The sequence below is a fragment of the Otolemur garnettii genome, unplaced genomic scaffold (assembly GCF_000181295.1).
Source record: "Otolemur garnettii isolate 467f Iridium unplaced genomic scaffold, OtoGar3 scaffold00015, whole genome shotgun sequence".
NCBI lineage: Eukaryota > Metazoa > Chordata > Mammalia > Primates > Galagidae > Otolemur > Otolemur garnettii.
Window position 1 is genome coordinate 9,065,549 of NW_003852410.1, and position 21,734 is coordinate 9,087,282.

Here is a 21,734-nt window from a genome sequence, read left to right on the forward strand (position 1 = left end):
TGGAGCCTCTGCACCTATTAGAAAAGGAACAGACAGGACAATCTGTAGATCACTTCTAGACCTAAAGTTCCACGATTGACGGTTTCCTCATTGGCTAGAGTTATCCTTGGACACACAATAACTTATGGCAGGGCTGCTTGTAGAGGACGGCGTAATCTGCCTTCTAAAAATATACTACCTGGGCATAAGGATTATTTTGAGATAATGACACCTGAAAAACAACAGCTGCAAGAAGGGTCTTCTGATTTCATTTTAAAAGCAAGAGATAAAACTCCCATGTGAAAGATATTCTCTTTAAAGCAGAAAAAAGAAACATCTTATCACCAGCGACAGGGACTCACAATGGAGGAAATTCCGTACAAACAGACCCTGTTAAAGTCACTCTTACCTTCCTCTAGTTTCCCTGTATATTATTACACTCATCTTTCCACATTGCCTCTGCTTGTTCAACCTGACATACACCCACTTAGGCCTTCACCACTTCTTGGGGTCTTCATTTCCTACGGGACATCCCATGTGCGGGCAAGAAAATCTGCAGAGTTTTCTCCTGCTTGTTTTTCCTCAGCTTAATTCTCAAACCCTGCAGGAGACTCTATGAGGGCAGAGGTCAAGTCCTACCTCTGCTACATTTGCATGTCACTGGCACAACTTCTGCTCCATTCAAGAACCTCTTCTACAACTGTTTTTAAACACAAAAAAGGAGGATTATCAAATGAGCCTTATGTTAAACAATTATATCTATGGCACAGTGCCCATAGCTCAGTGAGTAGGGTGCCTGCCGCATACACTAAGGCTGGCGGATTTGAGCCCGCCGAGGCCAGCTAAACAATGACAATTGCAACATAAAAACAGCCAGGTGTTGTGGCAGGTGCCTGTAGTCCCAGCTACTTGGGAGGCAAGAGAATCACCTAAGCCCAAGAGTTGGAGGTTGCTGTGAGCTGTGACGGCATAGCACTCTACTGAGGGCAACATAGTGAGACTCTGTCTTAAAAACACAAAACAAAACAAAACAAACAAAAAAAACCCCAATTATATCTATAAAACTATGTGTTTTATTTACTAGTTATTTATGTTTTTCTCTTTTAAAACATCTATTAAAAATGTCTACCTGGATATTAGCTGAAGTTATCAAATGTTCCACCAGAGCTATTCACTTTACACTTTAGAAAAACTGTGTGCCGTCCAAAATTTACCAAAACAGATACTTTAGATGAATTGTCAGAGCTTTACTTCGACCTTCAAATGTGTCCCAAATTTTATCTTCCTCGTTATTTTAAGAGTGAAGACTGTCATGTACAAAATCAAGAATGTTTCTCAAATGAATCATTTCAGTCTATCACTTTAAATGAATATCCTGAATATTATTCACATATTATGAAAATGATCTGGAAAAAAATACTGATGTATCGTTATAACCAATGTATCACTCAGTCACAACCCTGGATAAACATTAAAGATTTTTAAAGAGCTTAGCTTACATACACACACACACACAGATAGACACTAGCCTAAGAAACTGTTTACTTCTCAATCATTTAAATGAGAAAGTTTAAAAGTAAAGTCATTTTTAGAGCTTTCACATCTCTTAAATGTACTCACATGCCACAAAAAGCTCTTTCAACAAGAAATATAATACTACAAGAGAGGTTAACAACAGCAATCAAGTGAATACCCTGTGGACTCCTGCAGGGAGAGGCAGGGAAGGGGGACTCCAGGGAAGGATTGTGTCACTCTAAATCTGCTGCTATTCTTCTAAGCACACAGCCAGACAGCTGGATGGGAGTAGGAGTCACACACCTTAAATTACCAGATTCACACTTAACACACACATCATAAAGATGCCAGAGACCATGTTTGAACACATGATTTGTTCTCCTCTGGGAGACGGGGTTGTTTTCACTTCTGATGTCAAGTATTATGCCTGTGTGTGAGCAGCTTTGCCAATGGGAAAGGCACCCAGACAATGCATTGAATTCCAACTAGCTTGGAGGGGAAGTCCTTACAAGCGATGTCGTTTAATGAGTGACATGGTTCATGGAAAGGTGCATGTCCGGCAGAACATGAACATTATCTAAATGCTTAGGAGACCTAAACTTATTACTCTAGACGTGATGCTTGGTAGAGGAAACGTGAAGAGATGTGGTTTCAAGAAATCATTCCGTGCTGTGCCACAATACACCCCAGAGTGAGAACTTTACATTTACTTCCTAGGAAGTTGGAAGTGACGTAATCAAAGTGACCTCTTCAATTCAGTCTTCCCGTCCTATTTCCCATGACTATTTGGGATAATATAGATGAATGGAGCGTGGGGTGGTAGATGAAAAAAATCCCAAAAACAAAAATCAAAAATTGGGAGTGGTAATTAAGGCAACTCACTAGCAATCAGGATAGACAGCCACACAATTTTCATAGATACTGGTTTATCAATAGGTATTAAACTAGGCAGAAAATGCCCATACGCTACCCTAGAAATCCTCATTCGAATAAGACAATCTAACTCTAGTGCCATAACATCCACTTCATTTAAGATAATTATATTTTTAACACTTGTCAGCCAGTACAATCAAGAGCCAACAGCGTTCCTTTTTCTCTGTATCCCTCCATTGATCCAAATTCCTTAATCATTTCACAGTAACATAGCAATACCTATGCCAACTCTTTTGGAATTAGTCCCAGCGCTCTTACACTTGACCTATTTCGTTCACTCACCACAATTTTCCTTTGTAACAGGAACCCACATCTCTTCCAACCACAATATGCTCATTTTTTTTTACATTCTTATTTACATTTTTTTTTTTCTGCTTGCTTACGGGGCCCTTGAATTTCTGTCCACCAATGAAGGGTTTCCTTCTGGAAAGCTTAAATTTGTCTCCTTTGCCAAATGCCTGGCCCAATCAGCTACTCTAAATTCTGTCCTATCTTCCAAATGCGTAGTTTACATCTAACCATGAGAAACACTTTATTCCTTTGCTGCTCCTTCTGATAAGCTCCTCTCAATATTAAATCGTCCCATTCCTCCCTTGAAATACAGATAAAATTTCATGCTAAAATGCGTTGGAATAGAGGCAAAGACATGTGAAAACATGTCCAAAATGGAGAGAGCCGTACTTATGTCTAATTTCCAACTTTATCTTTTTAATGACGCAATGTGAGAGTCTGATTAACCACTACAACTATTAAGTAAGTCATACGGAATTGAACATCTCCGGTTATCAGAGGTACTAGATTAAAACCAAAAGCTACCAAAAGATTACCCCTGAAGCTGCCTGGTAACTTTATAATCAAGGATTAGAGAGCCACCAAATGTTATCTGTCACCATTAAACTTTGCATTGAAATAGGCCGTAAGTACTGAATCCTTTTGGTTATAGAAGGATACATCACTATAAACAGAAAAAGTATTGATGATTTTACTTACAACAGACTTGCTCCCTAAAAAGCCAAGATATCTGCCCAGTTTAATGAGATTTGGAGAGTTAACTTCATACTCTGCATGGAGCACATCAGAGTATAAAGTTCAGTCTGTAAGTTCAATAACAAATAACATAAATATTCACACTCCAGAATAGTGAGACACATATACAGATATTTCCTACTGCTAAAAATTGAGGAAAAAAAAAGAATATTCTACCTGACATTTAAAAGCTGTTATGCCACTACCAGATCTGAAATAAGATGAGCAAACTTAAGTGATTATTGTCATCAAATGGCCACTTATCCATCTTAGAGTATATGTGAGTTTTTAAAAAAGTATCAATGTATATATTGTTAATAGTAAAGTATACTATGAGCCTGTAAGTTTTTATGCCATTCCAGCTATCTAGCCAATATGTATTTTTATTTCATTTAATAACAATAAAAGAAACCAAAATCACTATAATCCTAATGCTACAAATATAAACTCTGAAATTCATTTAGCTTCTTTCAGAACTTGCAAGAAAGATGCTCAGATGAAGTTCATTCACAATTTGGTTTGAGCATATCAAGAAGCACTAGAATCATCATGGTGGGTTTGGTAACTTCATTACCTGTTTTATTTAACTAAGTGACTTACCTAGAAATAAACAGTTCTGAGAGTACAAGACATACTTCGTAAAGAAAACTTTCCATGAAATATTTTTATTTCACTTAAGTTTCAAAAAGTAGCTGACTTGACTATGTTGTCAGATTATGTATTTTTAATGAAATAATTTAGGACTTTTATTTTTCCATACTATTTAACAAAACAATAATTTCTTAATATCTTGCTACATTGAAATGAACTGTCATTTGTGGATTTCCTTGTTTTATTTTTAAATTAAATATTGTTAGTTTAACATTTTAGGATGAATCCTGCTTAACTACTGTCAATGTAGGATATAAGATACTGAATTCCCTTACTTCAAAAATTACCTGGGTCATCTATACACACCTACACACATACCTGTAACTTTCAGGGTCCTTTCTACACACACATGCGTAGGGCCAGGTAAGTGAAATCCCAAACCGAGTGTACATCAGTATGCCCTGCAGACCTCAATGCATTAATTCTCAGAAGAGAAAGTAGAAATAAACAGGTTTTGTGAAAGAGCAGACAATCTCAACCTTGTTTCTAAAGTCGAACTTGACTTGAGAAGAACTCACTGATGAAAACCAGGAGAGAAGAATTTAGAGGGAAAGGAGGACAAGAGACAGGACAAGGAAAGGGAGAGGGGAGCAAGAGGGAGATGAGGAGGGAGGGAGGAATAAAAGAGGGGGGGAAAGGAAGAATAGAGAGAAACGGAGGAAGAGAGAAAGAAAACATCCTAGTGTTACATTGCTTAGGACGATGGCTACCCCTTAGACATTCAAAGGATTTCCAGGAGTGAGTAAGAGGTTAGAATGAGGTGCCATGAGATCACAGACTTTCCTAATCTATAAAGTATCTTAGAAATCATACTTTGTTGAACAGGAGGACATCAAAGCACAGAGAGGTGGCCAGCTGATTAAAGGTTGCACAGCAACTTAACGTGGGTTAGTCAAGCTCCTTCTGTTGCTGGAGACAGCCTCAGGACGTACACTTTGACAAAGCAGAGCCAAGCTTGCTAACATTTAAGGTCATCCAAAATTACGAGGGTTATTCAATTCATTATGGTTCATTCAGCCATATTCCCCTCTTAACGTACCACAGAGATAGTTTACTAATCCTCATTACTTGTCTTACCTTGACTGGCCCTACTTTGTGCTAAACCCGGCAACTCTGGGGACAGATCAAACAAGTTTTCCAAGGGCTCCGAATGTCAGGCGGCTTTACCCTCTGCTGACATGTTCCTATTCCCGGGATTCTTTCCACTGTGCTCAACTGAGGCACCTTCTAGGAGTACAGTCCTTAGGGTGGCACAAGAATTGTTTGCAGGCTCACTGGATAGATCCGCATGCATGTAAACACATCCAGAGATACACACTGTCTTTACATATACAGCACATGACTTTCCCTTTATTCTCTTCCATAAAACTTTAAATCAAATCATCATGGATTTAAACGTGCACCAATCTGGCTTTCCCTTCTGTCAGGAGACCGTACCTTAAACTGACTGGTGCAGGATCCAATCCCCTTTTCTACATATTAAACACAACTCGGGATGTGGTTTCCCAGTTTTATAAAATAATCAACACATTGCTAAAGTAACAGCAGCACCCTATAAATTGTGCAAACACACTCTGAGCTTCGTGGTGACTCGCTAGAAAATGTTTAACACTGTGAGATAGGAGTTGAAATTTCTAAATGTTTGAATGGACGCAAGAAAGTGCATTTAACTACATCAGGAAAATCCTCCTCTAGGGAAGCCAAAAGTGACTACAAAACATACATAAAGGGACTCAGGAACCTGGCAAAAATAAATTAGAATTGAAAAGAACACATATTGACTAAATTTGGTGGAGACAAATTAAACTCTGTTTACAAGATAATCGGACCTTAACTAACCCTATTTCTATTCTTATCATCCTCTGAAAACAAGATCACATCTTGTGCAAGATCATACACTTGACATTAGTCAGAAAAACAAGAATTATTTTAAAACACGGCTAAGGAACCTCAGAGACCGTCATGTACAGAAGTCAGCTTAGTTTTGTAAGAAGGCATAAGGCCATTCTTTAGGGTAAATATAACCATCAAAACCACTTGCTGCTGTTTTAGATTTCAGGACTAGACCCTCTCACACACTTACTTTGTTTCCAGAGGCAGACTTCTCTGCAAGGACAGCCCTGGGACTGCCTGTGACCCTGAGGTACCACGGCCGCTCTCCCTTCACTTCATCTCATCAGACGTTGCCCGTTCTTTATTGTTTGGTGATCTTTTCCCCCAAACCCAAGCTCTGGAAATGCCCATCTATTTTGAGTCTCTTCTCTCTTGCATAGTTTCTCTCAACCAAATCTAATGAGAACAGCCTCTGTCCTCACCACTGAGATGCTCCCATACTTCACAGTCTGTGGCTTTTCTCTGCCTTGAGACTTACTGCCTATTCAGGGAAATTGTATTTCCACCCTGGAAATTATTGGATCCTCAGGCTACAAGGTCTCAAGCTCAGTGTGGAAACTCTCGGGTAAGAATGATTGTAAGTTCACTTAGGGCCACATCAACTCTGACCATTGGTTCAAGTACTCTGAGCCACTTTTATTCAAATTCTATTTTCACAACAGCTCAATTGTTCTCATTTCAATCCAGGAAGAAAAGTGTGATTTATTTTTAGGTTAGGGAAACCCAGACAGAAAAATCCACAAATCCCTCTCCACAGTGATAACAATCTTTAATTTCAGTAAGGCATTGATCATTTGAAAGACACCACGAAAACGTTATTAACAATATTAAATTCTAATAGCATTTTTACGATCAATTCATCTTGCATGAATAACAAATATTAATTTGATAGATGGCATTGAGGGACATATAAAAGATGAATGAGCCAGATTTGAAGTGATACTTTCTACTTTTTAAATTCACAGCACTTCTTAAGAAGTGATGCATTCAAAGCAGTAATGGACTGAACGTAGATTTTTAAACACTGTCCCTTAAAATAAAAAAATAAAAATATATAAAGATATATATATATGTATATATATACAGTTTATATTTGCAAATATTCCCAGTAGTCATGCTCCCCTCCATTCTGCCGGCAAAGTTTCTAAACAGCAAACAAATGAAAAACAAGAGAAACTTTTCTGTTTCTGCATTTCTTAGTGGCAGCAGAGAGCAGAAAAATAAACTATCTTAAATTCCGGATATACTGACACATGCCTTCTTTTACGCAGACCTGCACATAAGATGATCTCTTTGCTTATATATTAGCGTTACTTACATTTTTCTTGCAACGGCCATAGGTACAGAAGAAGATAAATATATCCTCTAATCACCCTGGGTACCACAGATAATGCGACCATGCTCCCAAGTTTAAAATGAAGACAGTAATTTTTAACTTCTATAAAAGCATTCAGAAAGACCCGTTTCCTTGTATGAATCAATTATGTAAGAGATCTGACAGAAACAGCAAGCTCCAAACAGCTTCTACACTATCTCACCAGCTTGATTCAACAAAGAGCAACGGAACAGAAAATCAAATGCGGCTTGCAAAGTCACATTCACACGAAACTGTAGGGAGAAAGAGGGGGCAAACCTGATACTTACAGACTGTAAAGTAAAATGTCCCAGTTTCGCTTTACATGTTACAGCAAATCAAACAGAGATTTCAGCTCTCAGCAAGTCCCTGCTTCCACTACACTGATCATCCACGCAGAACAGGCCCTTATGGATTGCTTAGGCAGCTGGGAGATAATGGGACCATATTCTCAGCTGGGACTAGAGATGCTGAACTGCTCTCCGCTGCGCACTGCATGGCTCTCCGCCAGCATTAATCAAGGAGGACCCAGCTTCCTGGCTGCGTTCCCCAAAGGATCGACATAATTAGCACATGAATCAAAGACGCACACTGGGAGAATCGCGCACATCTCTAACTGGCTCTCCTCACATCGAACCTGATTAGGAAATGAAGTTGGTTCTCCGATCAAATGTGTTCAACCTTTCAAAAATACAGGGAGGCTCGCACAGCTGTTTATAGGTTTCAGGGGAGGGGTGGAGATTAAGGCTTCTTTCCCAGTGGGCAATTTATGTAATTCCTCAACTACAGCATATAATTACACTGGTTGTTCGGTACATGTGGTGGGTTTGCCCTGTGATTTGGTTTGTCTGTTAGGGTTCTCAGCGGCTCCCGGGAAGGTGATGGGGGCAGCACCATTTCCTCTGTGGATTCCATGATGTGCATATGTACCTATATTCTTTTCCGATTTAGTCAGTGGGAAAATTGGGGGACATTTTTATAGCCCCCAGAATGTGCTTCTTCACCGAGTACTAGAGGTCCGGGGCGTTAAAAGCAGGGGCGTTGGCTCGGTACCATGGACAGCTAGTATTCTAAAAGGAGCCGGAGAAGTAGATTCTGCTTGCATAAATGAAAGAGCAGTCTTCTTTATTCCATCTGCAACGTGTTGCAGAAAGGAGTTACAAAGCAGTAGCCTGTGGACATGCTTGGTTTGGCAGGAGAAAGATTTTGGAATTTGAATAGAATTTAACAGTTTTAAATAGAACATGTGTTCGGCTTTTTATCAAAACGTTGCCACACTCACTTTTGCCCAGATATGCTACCTGCTGGCCCCCTGAAGACATTTGTTTATGTAAATTTGACCTTAGTTAAAGCAAGCCTGGGTTACAGATATAAAACACTGCATTTCAGAAAAAGGAAGACTTAGCTCCTGTGTTACTCATTAAAAGGCTGTGATTAAATACAGTTAGGCAGAAGGTATAAGTTCTTATATTTGATAGCAGAGTAGTGTGACTGCAGTTAACAACATATTGTGTACTTCAAAATAGTAGAAGACTTTTGAGATGTTCCCAACTCAAAGAAATGATAAATTCTCAAGGTGATGGATGTCCCAAATATCCCAACTGGATCAGTAGACAGTCTATATATGTAACAAATATTAGATAGACTCAATAAACATGTACAAACATTTGTATCAATAAAAAAGGCTATGATTAAGGCTCCCACGTGATTCTCTAAAGTTCTATCACATGTAAACAGCTGGTAGATGAAGATCACATGTAATAAAGAAGGGAGAACACTGAGGAAGACAGAAATATGAATGTTAATCTGTGTCTTGCTGCAAAAAACAGGTGGTCTGGGACACAAGTACAAGGGGACTTTACCTAACAAATGTAAACATTGTAACCTAGTTGTCTGTACACGCACATTAATCTGAGAACAAACAACAAGATCAGGTGATCTACAATACAATCCTTCATCTTTCTTAGTCTTATTTTCTCGTCTATACAACAATGGCCTTGGTCCAGACCCCTGCAATACCATACTCTCTTATTATTCTTAGAGCTAGAAAGTAGCTTGTAGAGTAATAATAGAAGGGTATAAACTCATAGCAGCAACTTGAGTAATAGGGATGAAGAAAGTTCTGGCCCAAATTTGAGGGTGGAGGGTCTCTGCTACCTACGGGCACTCGGGATCAGTTGGCCACCAAGCAGCTATTTTAGAGAACCGGAAGCATCGTGCTCAGTAGGCGTGAGTAAAATTTAAATGGGTAGAAAAAAGAAGACAGGTAGGGCATAAACGGTTTTATCTAATTGGACAGGAAACTGTATCTACCTGAGAGCAAAACATCTGAATGAAAAACCAAAAGTCAAATAAGAATGTTTGGCCCTTTGTGGGGAAGGAGTCATTTCATATTTAACTTGGATCACTCCGGCTTACTTTCCAAAAGTAGAGAGAGGGAGGGCTTCTGTTCACATGGTCAGTTAGGTTATCTTTTGTGGAAAAATGGATGTCACGGAGGTCAAGACAACACAAATTGTTTTAGGGTTCTGATCCTGGTCGTAGGGCATAAAAAGGGGAAAGGGAGCAATATTCTCCTGACGTCTTACTCAATAGCTACAAATGCAGCTCTCCCAAAGGCTGTGTGATCTGGTAAAAAAGAAAGGCTACCAAACCCTTCTGTGCCCATTATCAACTCACCTGTTCAAAACTAGAAACAGGACCCCAGACAGAATTATTATCAGTAGTTAATAGCAACAACACGAAAGTAGGGAATAAAGAAATAGTCCAATCTTACTTTGCAAAAATGCATTTTACTAAACTTTTGAGCCACTTTGCGTTGGACCAACATGTTTTTACAAGTGTCTTCTGATTGCTATATGGTAACCTGTTTCTGCCTTTGAATTTTGTGGCAATTTGACCTACCTTGTAAAATGACTAGCACGAATTTCATGTTCGCTATTTTTATGTGGCTCATCATTATTAAGACGTCAGCACATCTACTTCACACAGCTCGTGTGAGGTGCTGACAAAAATAGGTTAATTAAATAGCAATTGTGCATCTCGGTCATATTAGCAAACATATTGCTGAAGCAAATGAAAAGAGGAACAAATTAAAATACGAAAGTGTTTATTCAGTGGTACAGTCGAAATAAATAGTTTAATTGGTTTTAAGTTCTATTCAATCCCTGTTTGCCTGGTAATTACTTTGAGTAATCTTTGATTAAGGTGTGTGATAGATTCACTCCGACATCATGTGATTTGCACTTGTTTCTAATGGTAGGTGATAATTACTAACTAAAATTTTCTAACTTCCATCAGTTTTTCATACATTTCTCTCCGGAGACGTACCATTTAGAATACGAAGTGGTTTATAATAAAACCTTAAATCTGGAAAATGTCTTTTTTGGGGGGAGGGAGGCTTTAAAGACATAAGCAACCTGGAAGTCAAAATAAATTGAGCAAAGGAAAGGAAAAAGAGAGCAACATGATTAGTAACTGCAAACAACAGAAATTGTCTTCTCAAAGAAAGGAGAACCTGATATATTACCCCACAATGTATTTCAGAAGGCAACATATATACAGATTGTTTTAGACTTGGCATCGAAATTGCAAGACCCTGCGTCTCTTTGCGACTCTGAGGAGCGTGCCATTTTAACAACACTCTTGTCAAGGCTAATAAGAACCTGGGGAATGGGACTCCTGAGATCTCTGTCTGGCCATAATACAAGATTCAGCAAGTTAAATACAGCTCCGAGCTTCAGAAAATCTAGGGAGAAAATGAAAGGTGCGGCACCAATTTCCCAAGAGGTTGACCCTTAATCAATAGGTTCCAGTGCTTTGGATCTTTAGCAGCGAGTCACCAGATGGGCAGACAATGGCTTAATGCTTCTTCCAGAAAATGTTCATATTTTCCTAGTCTTTGCATTTCTCACTAAAAGTCAGAGTCAAACACTTAAGACAACTGTGACATTTCTCCAGCTGGGAACAAAATTTCAAAAGAAGGGATGGCTCTGCCCAAGGCACCCACTGGAATGTGAATCTACGCAGCAGCAACTGGACTTTCTTTTCCAACTTAAACCAGTAGAGCCAGTAATCAAATAACTAAGAAGTAAGCCAAAAATATGGTAGGCATGAGAAAGCGTATGGCCACTTTCATTTTTCAGGATGTAATCAGATTCCGATAATAACAATGACCAACATAGATCAGGGGCACAAAATTAAAAGTCTATGGAGGAAATTGTTTAAAAAAATTATGCAAAAATGGCACAAAAGTGACCCATGAGCAAGATAAAGTGTGCAATATTATGTCTTATTATTTATCTTCTACTACCTCTTCAGAAATTGGTCACCACTATTAGAAAAACATGTCTTTTAATTTAAGGGGTGTGTGTGTGTGTGTATGAGGAGAGAGAGAAGGGACAAATTATTGTATAAGTGATACTTCTTACTTTTGGGGTAGAAAGTGATTTATTATAATGGCCAAAGAACACAAGCCAATATTCTTATCATCAAAGAAGGGAGCAAAACTAGTTTCTCTCAGTTGACTAATTTTCCTTCGAACAAAAACAGAAAGTTTTAGAAGATTAATTTTTGGTTGTTACAATGGAAAGGAAGGACTGTGCTACTGGCTGCTGAACATCTGACAATGCCCGGGACAGCCCACAGCACAGAGTTGTCTAAAGTGCCACATTTAATTAACCCTGACCCAAAGGAAGCAGGATGGAGTTCCTGCACTTACAATCCCTAAGAACTGAGTGCTGAGATTAAAAGCTGACCAAGTATAAACCGCATGGCTCTAGATAGAGCTGCAGCTACCCACTCAACGGTTTTGCCTGGGAAGTTATTTTAGACTTTTCAGGATGCTTTCACAAAAACTACCATATTCAGCACAACGAGCTCGTTCCAAAGCCAAGAAAGTCCTCTAATTCTAGGTCTATCAATGCAAACAAATGTGGGCCTTTGGCAGGATCACCGAATAAAAAATGTCAGGTCCCAGTGTTGCCGGAATTTCTCTCCATGCCCTGTCCTTTGGATCGTAGGGTTTGAAGAATGGAATCACAGATGGTGTGGATCAGTGACAAGACACAGTTAATGGATGGGAAGACGGAGTGAAAGATTGGTAAGAAACAGAGGGGGAAGCAAAAGCGGGAGGACAGAACCTCTGGGAGCCATGGGGGTGAAACCAAGAGGGAAGCCCTTGAGTCTGATCTCAGGGTTAAAATCCTATCCTGGGGGTGGGGGAGGTTTGGGAAAGTGTGTCACAGTTCAGATCTGTGGGCAGAAAATGACCCTAAAATTAGCATAGGTCCCAGCAGTTTTTGCTCCAGGCAAGGAATTAGGGTGTGTGCTCCCTACTCAACCATCAAGAACTCACCAGGGTGCTTCGTTCATGACTTTGCTAGAGCCCCAAGGGTCTGCCTGGAGTGGGGCCTTTTTATGCCTAGAGATGGGGGTCTGTGATGAGACTCTCTTGATTTCAGAGCTCACTCAGGCCTCGAAAATGGTGGGGGTTGGGTCCCTGTCCAGCCCTGAGAGCCCAAGATCTCACAGCCAATATAGCCATCTGTGCACCAGAAGTTGCTCCCCCCCAAATCAAGTATCATTATGAAAACTTGATCTCAAGCCCTCTGACAACCTCTTACTGTGTCAATGAACACAACTCCCAGATAAATGAGCTCCATGTAATTCATGTAATTCTCTCGTATATCTAATTTCTTTCCATCCCTGTAATTGTTCCTGAATAGACGACCAGCATTTTACATGTTCCTCTATAAGGATTCTGATCTTACTGCTGAAATTCGTCAAGGTTTAACACAGAGTTGGGATTTAATGCAAACGCACGTCAATTCACGGACTTTCATTAGGAAATCAGTTGTTAGAATGCTTTTGTTTACTTACTCATTCAACAAATATTTACTGAGCACCTACTAAATTCATTGTCAGTTTAAATTATTGGAGAAAGAAATTGAATCTCTCAGCATCTGCTTCCCTTCCAGGCTTGATGCGTTTATCTCGTAACCCCTGCATCATTCTGTCTGGCTCGGAAAAACTGTACCGCACTTCTCATCATCCAGTAAAGTCATTATTATTTATAATCTGCTTTTTCACTAATGTGGTGCTCCACGGACTCTTCGGCTCTGGTTCTGAGCTCCTCTGTCGGCTCCAGGGAGCACAGAGGCGCTGGGTAGACGGCAGGGGCTTTTTCATTTTATTCTTTGGCATCCCTTCCATCAACTACAAAAAGCCTTGTTCAGGCTTTCACGCGAGGGGAGACACAGCTAACCTTTGTTTCTTAAAGGGAAACTATCTCTCTCCTCTTAGATGTGCTGGGGATGGAACAAAATGAGAAAGGAGGTGCCCAAATGGGGAAAACTAGAGGAAACAAAGCTAAATCTCAAAGGTTCGGTATTTGGCAAGACTACCATAGTGTTCCAATGGAAAAAAAGGGTCTGTTTAGAATGAGCAGACTCCGTCATTACATATATTTTATGGAGTAAAAAGAGGAATGAGATGCCTGTTTTTCTTCCTGCATGCTTTGAGAAAGCAGGTTAAATTTATTTTTTCTCCTCCAACTGATTCCCAGATATAGAGGAAAAGCTTAATTTTAGAATACACATAAATCACAGCTTAAGGCAGAGTTCAAGTGTCTCTTTAAGCAGAAATTTTAAAAGCTCTATTCAGAGAAATGCTAAACTCATGCCCTTCTACTCTCTTCCATCCACAAGATGTAGTAACATTGAGAGCAAAGGTCGCTATGGGGAAACCAACCTTTAATTCTAGTCACCTAAATTTCATGTCATCTGTGTGACGTAACCATATAATCATGTGTAAATTTAACATGTACATTCACACTTAGGCTAAGGGATCTATTTACCCAGGTTGGAAAATTTAACAGGCTGATCCAAAATAAAGTGAATGTATTAACCTTGAAGTTGTTAGGCAGGATTGATCTAAAATAACATATGAAATATAGTAACTCTGGATAAGACTACAGAGCACTCAATTTCAACTTGATCATCTAGATTCCCCTCTCCCCCAATTCTTTTGGAAAATTTTCAAACTTACATACAAGTCTAAGAATGGAGCAATGGATACGTCTATGCTTTTGACCCAGAACCAATGTACTCTCTCCCCCCACCAGCTTCCCTCCTTCCTTCTCTCTCTGTAATACTCATTTTTTTCAGTCCTTCAAGAGCCATAGTAGCTATCAAGACACTTTCTTGGTAAATAATTCTCCTACAAATACACCAAATGCTGTTTCTCAAAAAAAAAAAATCCACATTCATCTGCATACCATGATACAATGTACTGATGCAAGTGATTCAGCAATGCCACCAAACTATCATTTACTAGGTAGTCTACACTAAATCTTCCCAATTCATCCAATGATGTCCTGTGTAACAAGGTGGGTTTCTGTTTTTCTTCCCATTTCTGGGATCCAGGATCCAGTCAAGGCCCATACCGTGATTTCTGTGGCTTGCTTTCCTTTCAGAGACAGTGCCCCTATGTATTGTTTATTAAGAAACTGATATAATCAAAGAACCTAGGCTCATTATTTGATAATGTGTCGCTCCATTTGAATTCTTCTGATTGGCTCTTTGTGATTAATTCAAAATTTCTGTAAAGAATACTATGGTAGAAGTGACACAGGTTTTGTTCCTTTGTCCTGTTGTTGGCGACATGAAGTTGATTCTCAGATTTCTCTGTTGTAAATGTGCAGGTACCATTTTAATTTTTTAATTAGTCAATGATATTTGGCAGAACCTTTGGGGTCGAGCAAGTATAATTTTCTCCAATAGCCTTCCACCCAGTAGTTTTGACACACATTGATGAACCTTGATTGAATCAAGTTGTATAATAATAGTTTACAAAACACCAACATATTCTTAAATCTCAATAATCTGTGTAATTAACAGATCTTTCAATTTCTTGTTTTTGTTTTTTTTTTTTTAAGGATCTCAATTCACCCACTCAGATCATAGCAATGAATGCATTCAGGAAATATTAGCATTCTGAAGTTTTCTTAGAAACAGAGGGCAATAGCAACTAATTCAAGCTATTAGTGAAAGTTCCAGGATACAGAAAGCATGAAGATGGGAGAAAAATGTAAACTTTACTTCTGAAGAGATGAGGGGAATTGGTTTTTAGAAGAGAAGAGGGAAATTGCCAAGATTAAACTTGGAAATTAGTCTCCTTAATGTCTTAAACTGAATAATGAGATATCCTTCTTTATACCTACTAATGTTAAAAAACACCAGACTTCTCAGATCAGGGTCACTTTCAACTTCTGCAGAATGCACGCTCTATCAAGGAAGCAAAGAGTTCCTTCCAGGCATTTTTACTTGTACCATTTATTGATCTTTAAATTGTTCTATTTTGTTGTAGTGTTTTTCACCTGGAAATAAATAAAAAATGAAAAGCCGTACTTGAAATCCATTCTCAGATAACAGAGTGCCAATTTCAAAAGTGAAATCTAAAAACATCCTCTTCGTTTTTCAAGTCATTCAGTGGATCCCTATCAAGTATCTACGTGGTAAAACCAAACACTCCTGATTCTTATAAAATCCCCCTCAATGACCTCCCGTGCTCACTGATTTGTGCTTTCCATTCCATTCATCAACCAGGAATTCTTCCCCTTCCTTGAAAAACCCATGCTACTTTTCTCTCTCCATGCAAATACAGTCTCTTTTTTTCTCATAATGCATTCTCATACCTCTATCCTTTATTAAGAAAATCCCTCCAATATTTTAGAGATAGCGCCAACTGCCAAAGTTAAGAGTGAAAATTCTGGAGTCAGAAAGCCTGGCATCTAATATTCTCCACTTACTAACTATACGAGCTTGAACAAGTTACTTAACTTCTCTGTGCCTGACTTTCTATAAAATGGGGATAATGATAGTGCTTATCTTACAGATGATATGAGAATTAGATGAGTTAAATCATGTAAAGCTCTTAAAAATGCCTGGCACACTAAGCACTCAATGAATGATAGCTATAATAAAGATGAACACGGTTCTTTCTCAATCTTTTATTACAAAAATTTTTCAAACATAGAGAAAAGTTGAAAGACTTGTGCAGTGAAAACCCATGTAACTCCTACAATTTATATATATACTTTTTTTTTTTTGAGACAGAATCTCAGTATGCTGCCCTCGGTAGAGTGCTGTGGCATCATAGCTAACAGCAACCTCAAAATCTTGGGCTTACGTGATTCTGTTGCCTCAACCTCCCAAGTAGCTGGGACTACAGGCGGCCACCACAACTCCTGTCTATTTGTTGTTGCTGTTGTTTTTATTGTTGTAGTTGTCATTGTCGTTTAGCAGGCATGGACCAGGTTCATACCCGCCAGCCCCAGTGTATGTGGCCGGCACCCTAACCACTTAGCTATGGGCGCCGAGCCTATAATTAATATTTTACTATGTCTGTTCTGTCACATAAGTAGCCGTCTATGCATCTCTCTCTTAATTATTTTAAGATGACACATTCTTGAACCCTCTCTCTCTGTTCCCCCCTTCGATCAGTCTCCACTTCCAGGACAGCTGCTCATCTACACCACCTTTGAGTTCACGAGACACTCACATGCATTGCACTGTAAACACTGTGTATACACCTGTTTCTTCTTTTAGACTTTGACCTCCTTAAGGCAAATATCAGTCTCATTCAGTTTTGTTAACCTAGCATCTAGCTCAGTGATACAGCTCAATAAATGTCTTGAGAATTAATGAGTGCTTTTTTTTTGTTTATGTGTTGCAGTTACAGGGCAATCCAAAAACATTATGTTTGTCAGGACCGTGTGGAATTTGGCAATTCAGTAAAAGTATCAGCAATGAGAGATATAAGAATAATAATAATAGCATGGTAATTAAGAGTTACAAAAGAGCTTTTGTCTCAAAGGCAGGATACCAAAGTTCTACCTGATCTGGTTATTAGTAAAATGTTCTCTGATAAGTCAGCTCACTTCTCAGGAAAGCTCATTCTTCATCCGCAAAATTAAGGAAATGTTCTAGGGACATGGTGGACTAAGCCTCCTCCTTTTACAGTCATAAAAATGCTAGTTAAAAGAAGGAAAGAAAATATCAATATTATTTGGGAGCATATGTATACATATTGCTGAGTCTAAGGGGAGAAAAAGGGCCAAGCTAGAGTAGGGAGGTTAAGCTGACAGTGGCGCGCACGGTGATAGGGGCCATGCTTGCTGGCTGGGACGCCACACCCCACATCTTTAGGAGGGATGTCCATACACTGTCTAACATGAACGCACTATCTGGAATTGTGCAAGAAAGTACTTCTGGAGCTAGAGAAGGAATTTTAACATATTACAGGGACAGGCTGGTGCCCAAAGCTCAGTGGTTAGAGAACCAGACACAGACACTGGGGTGAACCTGGCCCGGGCCTGCTAAACAACAATGACACCTGCAATAAAAAAAATAGCTGGGTTTTGTGGTGGGCACCTGTAGTCCCAGCTACTCAGGAGGCTGAGGCTAGAGAATCGCTTAAGCCCAAGAGTTTGAGGTTGTGTTGTTGTGAGCTATGATGCCATAGCATTCAACCAGAGGGCAGCATAGTGAGCCTGTCTCAATAATAATAATAATAATAATAATAATAAACTACAGGGACAGAATAAGACATGAAAAGAACAACTTTAAGACCTTGGCTTCACAGGATGTGAGAGATGAATAGAACTCCATCTAACTCCCTCATACATAGAAATGCTAAAGAAGGAGGCATGGTGGGCTAAAGAACACCTCCTCCATATGTGCCAGTCCTAGTCCGTAGGACTGTGAATACAGTACAGGTCAGATTGGGTATCCCTTACCCAAAACGCGTGGGGCCACCCTCACAATGTGCACATGAAGTGAGACCTCGCCTCGTGCCCTCCCTCCTTCTGTGTAACACGCCCCCTGGGTGAGGGGCCCTTCTACAAATGGAACTCTACCCTGGAAGTGAGAACAATGTAACCTAAAAAGTGTACCCTCATATTCATCTGATTTAATTTAAAAAATAATAAATAAATAAATAAAATGCTTGGGGCCAGAAGTGTTTCAGATTTTCATACTTTTTTCTTGATTTTGGAATATTTGCACATATTAATGAGATATTTTGGTGATGAAATCCAAGTCTAAGCTGAAATTCATTTATGTTTTTTATATACCTTATACACATAGCCTGGAGGTAATTTTCTTCAGTATTTTAAATAATTTTGTACATAAAATAAAGTTAGCAAAAGTATCATTATCTCAGCCATTCATGTGGACGAATTGGGTGAAAATCAAAAGGTTATCTTCAGATAATGACTCTGTGTGTGTGTGTGCGCGCACGTGCGTGAGGGAATCAAGCTGATGCTCCTGCCCAAAACGTTTCAGATTTCAGAGAATTTTGGGTTTCAGAGTTTCAGATTAGGGCTGCTCAATCTGTACATTAGTTAGTAAAAGAGACCTTGGAAATGTGATTGATTTAAAGATCTTAACATAGGGAGGTTATCCTAGAGATGGGTGGGCCCAGGGTAATCACCAGGGTTACTTGTAAGAGAGAGATGGGAGGATCAAAGACCTGTCTACACAAGACAAGAAGACAAGCAAAGTAGGGTTGAAGGAAAGAGACTCAAAGATGTTGTTTCTGGCTTTTAATATGGAGAAAAAGCTCACAAACTGAGGAAGACAGGTGGTCTCTAACAGTTTAAAAATGTAATAAGTGAAAAAAAAAAACCTACAGTCTTCAGAAGGAACTCAGCCCTATTTTTTACACTGCTGGCCTTCACAAGAGTAAGACAGTAAATTGGTATTGTTTTAAGGACTTCGTTTGTGGTAATTTGTTATGTAGCAGCAACAGAAAAGTAATATAGAAGGTATGATCTGCTAATAGATTTAACTTCAATCAGCAAAGATAAAAAGTCCACACTTATACTACCTAGTGGTAGCCCAAAAATCCCAAAGTAAAATGTTAACACAAGAACTAGGCAAACCCTAAAACTCCTTTGGGGACCCAGGAGAAATTAATTCAGACCTTTTTTATTTTCTTTTTCATTTTCCCAGCTACTAGATGACCAGGGACAGACTTTCTATAAAGAGATACATCCACCATCCTGAACACATGGGTCTACCATAGTTAACACAAAACCTGCCAAGACTATGTCATACACTGACCCCCCTCACAAGGAGCAAACAGAAGCTGCAGTTATTAGCTGGCATATAAAGAGCTAATAATAACTGAATAATATGAAAGTTATAATAAAATATTTAAATTCATTATACAAATAAAAGAACAGAAAGCACAATTTTGAAAATCTATACCACGCATCCTCAAACATGCAGACTGCCTAGGACATTTATCCGGCCTGCCAGGTGTTTTTGCCGCCACTGCCTGTCCTGCTTAGCAGCTGACTCGTCTAGGGGCCCACAGTCTAGCCTCCAGTGGTCTGAGGGACAGTGACCTGGCCCTCTGTTTAGAAAGTTTGAGGACCCCTGGATTCTATACATATGTGTGGAAAAAGCGAACTTGAGAATGTGGGACTTTAAAAGAGTCTTCTACAGGGGCCGGGAAATGTGCTACATCTTATAGGCGTGATACTAACACAAGTGCATATAGGTTTGTGAAGACCCATCAAACTATACATGTAATGTCTGCGTATTTTGGTATATGCAAATTATCCATCAATAGGGAAAAATTAAATTAAAATATCAACAGAAGATTAACTATTAAAATAGTTTCTACGTACAAGTGAATTAGATCAAAAGATTATCTTCAGAAAAAATAAACATACTAAGTATTGAAAAGTTTCAATGAATATAAAGCTTCAGTGAACGAGTCACATTAGTGTACCAGAGAATACCCAAGACAAAGAGACAAATCTTAAAAGCAACCACAGAGAAAAGATAAATTATCTGCAAAGATGTGACTATTAGACTAAAATCAAAATCAGAAATGAGGGCAGGAACAGAATAGAATATTACTATTTTCAAACTATTAAAGCAACCATCAATGTTTAATTTTACATTTTTATTCAACTTTTATTTAGCTAAATTTTAACTAAAGAATAATGATACAAAAAGGAAACACATTTTGGGAAATCTAGGTAATCACTGACTCAAAAAGCAACAAGAAGAATACGTATAGTAAGTCTTTTTAGAGACAAATCTAAAATATTAGACTGCAATTAGTGGGCCTCATAAAGAAGTTGATTCAAGTTAGCATTTTAAACCCTGGTATTTGGGGGGGGGGTAGATAAAAATGTTGATTAATTTCAGACTTTTAAAGTCCTATATGTATAAATCTTAAAAATTTAAAGACTGAATTCAGCAATATCTCAGGATACTGTAGGATGTTGATATACAATCAACACACAAAACTTCATTGCTTTTGTATATACTAACAATGAATGTTAGAAGGCATAGCTAAAACACAATATCATAGAATAATTCCAAGAAAATCAAATGTTTAGATACAAATTTCAAAAAACACATAGAATCTCTATATACTACAAATTAAAACATGGCAATGAAAGAGATAAAAGAACAAAATAAATGGGAAGATATCCCATGTTCATGAATTGGAAGACCCGACATAGAAAACATGTCAATTCTCCCTGAATTAATCTGTGTGTTGAACAAAATCCCACCAAACTCCTTGCAAGTTTTATTTTTGGGGGGTAGCCATTTAAAAGGTGATCTTTAAATTTATATGAAAACACATGTTTTAGCTCTAGAATATCTAAAAGAATCTAGACAGAGAAGAATAACTTGGAAGAAATCACTTCACTTAATAACGCTTAAATATAAAAACATTAATCATGGCAGGATTATACGGACAAACAGAAACATAGATCAATGGATCCAAATTAAAAACCCAGAAATAGATGCACACAAATATGTCCAACTATTTTTTATAAAATTTTAATTATATACGATCCAAATACCATGAATTTCACCTTTTAATGCATAAAATTCAGTGCTGTTTTTAGTATATTCATGGAATAACCATCATTATCTAATTAAGGATACTTTCATCATCCCCAAAAGGCATTCCATATTCATTAGCAATCAAACTGGTTTTTTTTTTAAATAAACGTACATAACAATATAAAAGAGTAAGAATAACCTTTTTAACAAATGGTGCTGGAGCAATTTAGACATCCATAGACAAATGAGTATTAACCTAAATATCATAATTTACCTAAGCATTAATGCAAAATCAATCATACACTTAAGAACAATATTTAAAGCCCCATTTTAGAAGAAATGAGAAAAAAAATCTTCAGCATTAGGGTTAGGCCAAGAGTTCTTAGATTAGACACCAAGACAAAACCAACAGAAGGAAAAATTGATAAATTATCTCATTAAATTAAAACTTTTGATCTGAGAAATACCCGGCTAACAAGATGAAAAGATCATGTATGGCCTGGGAG

The 21,734-nt window shown here is 38.4% G+C and overlaps 1 protein-coding gene across 1 annotated transcript in view; it reads right to left on the reverse strand.

The window, feature by feature from the left end:
• Nucleotides 1-7,750, reverse strand: part of CNTN4 (contactin 4) — a 566,875-nt gene extending 559,125 nt beyond the window's left edge. The window contains exon 1 of the mRNA XM_003785487.3: nt 7,642-7,750. The gene's annotated coding sequence lies outside the window, so the exon portion shown is untranslated. The remainder of the gene's footprint in view (nt 1-7,641) is intronic.
• Nucleotides 7,751-21,734: the final 13,984 nt, after the last annotated feature.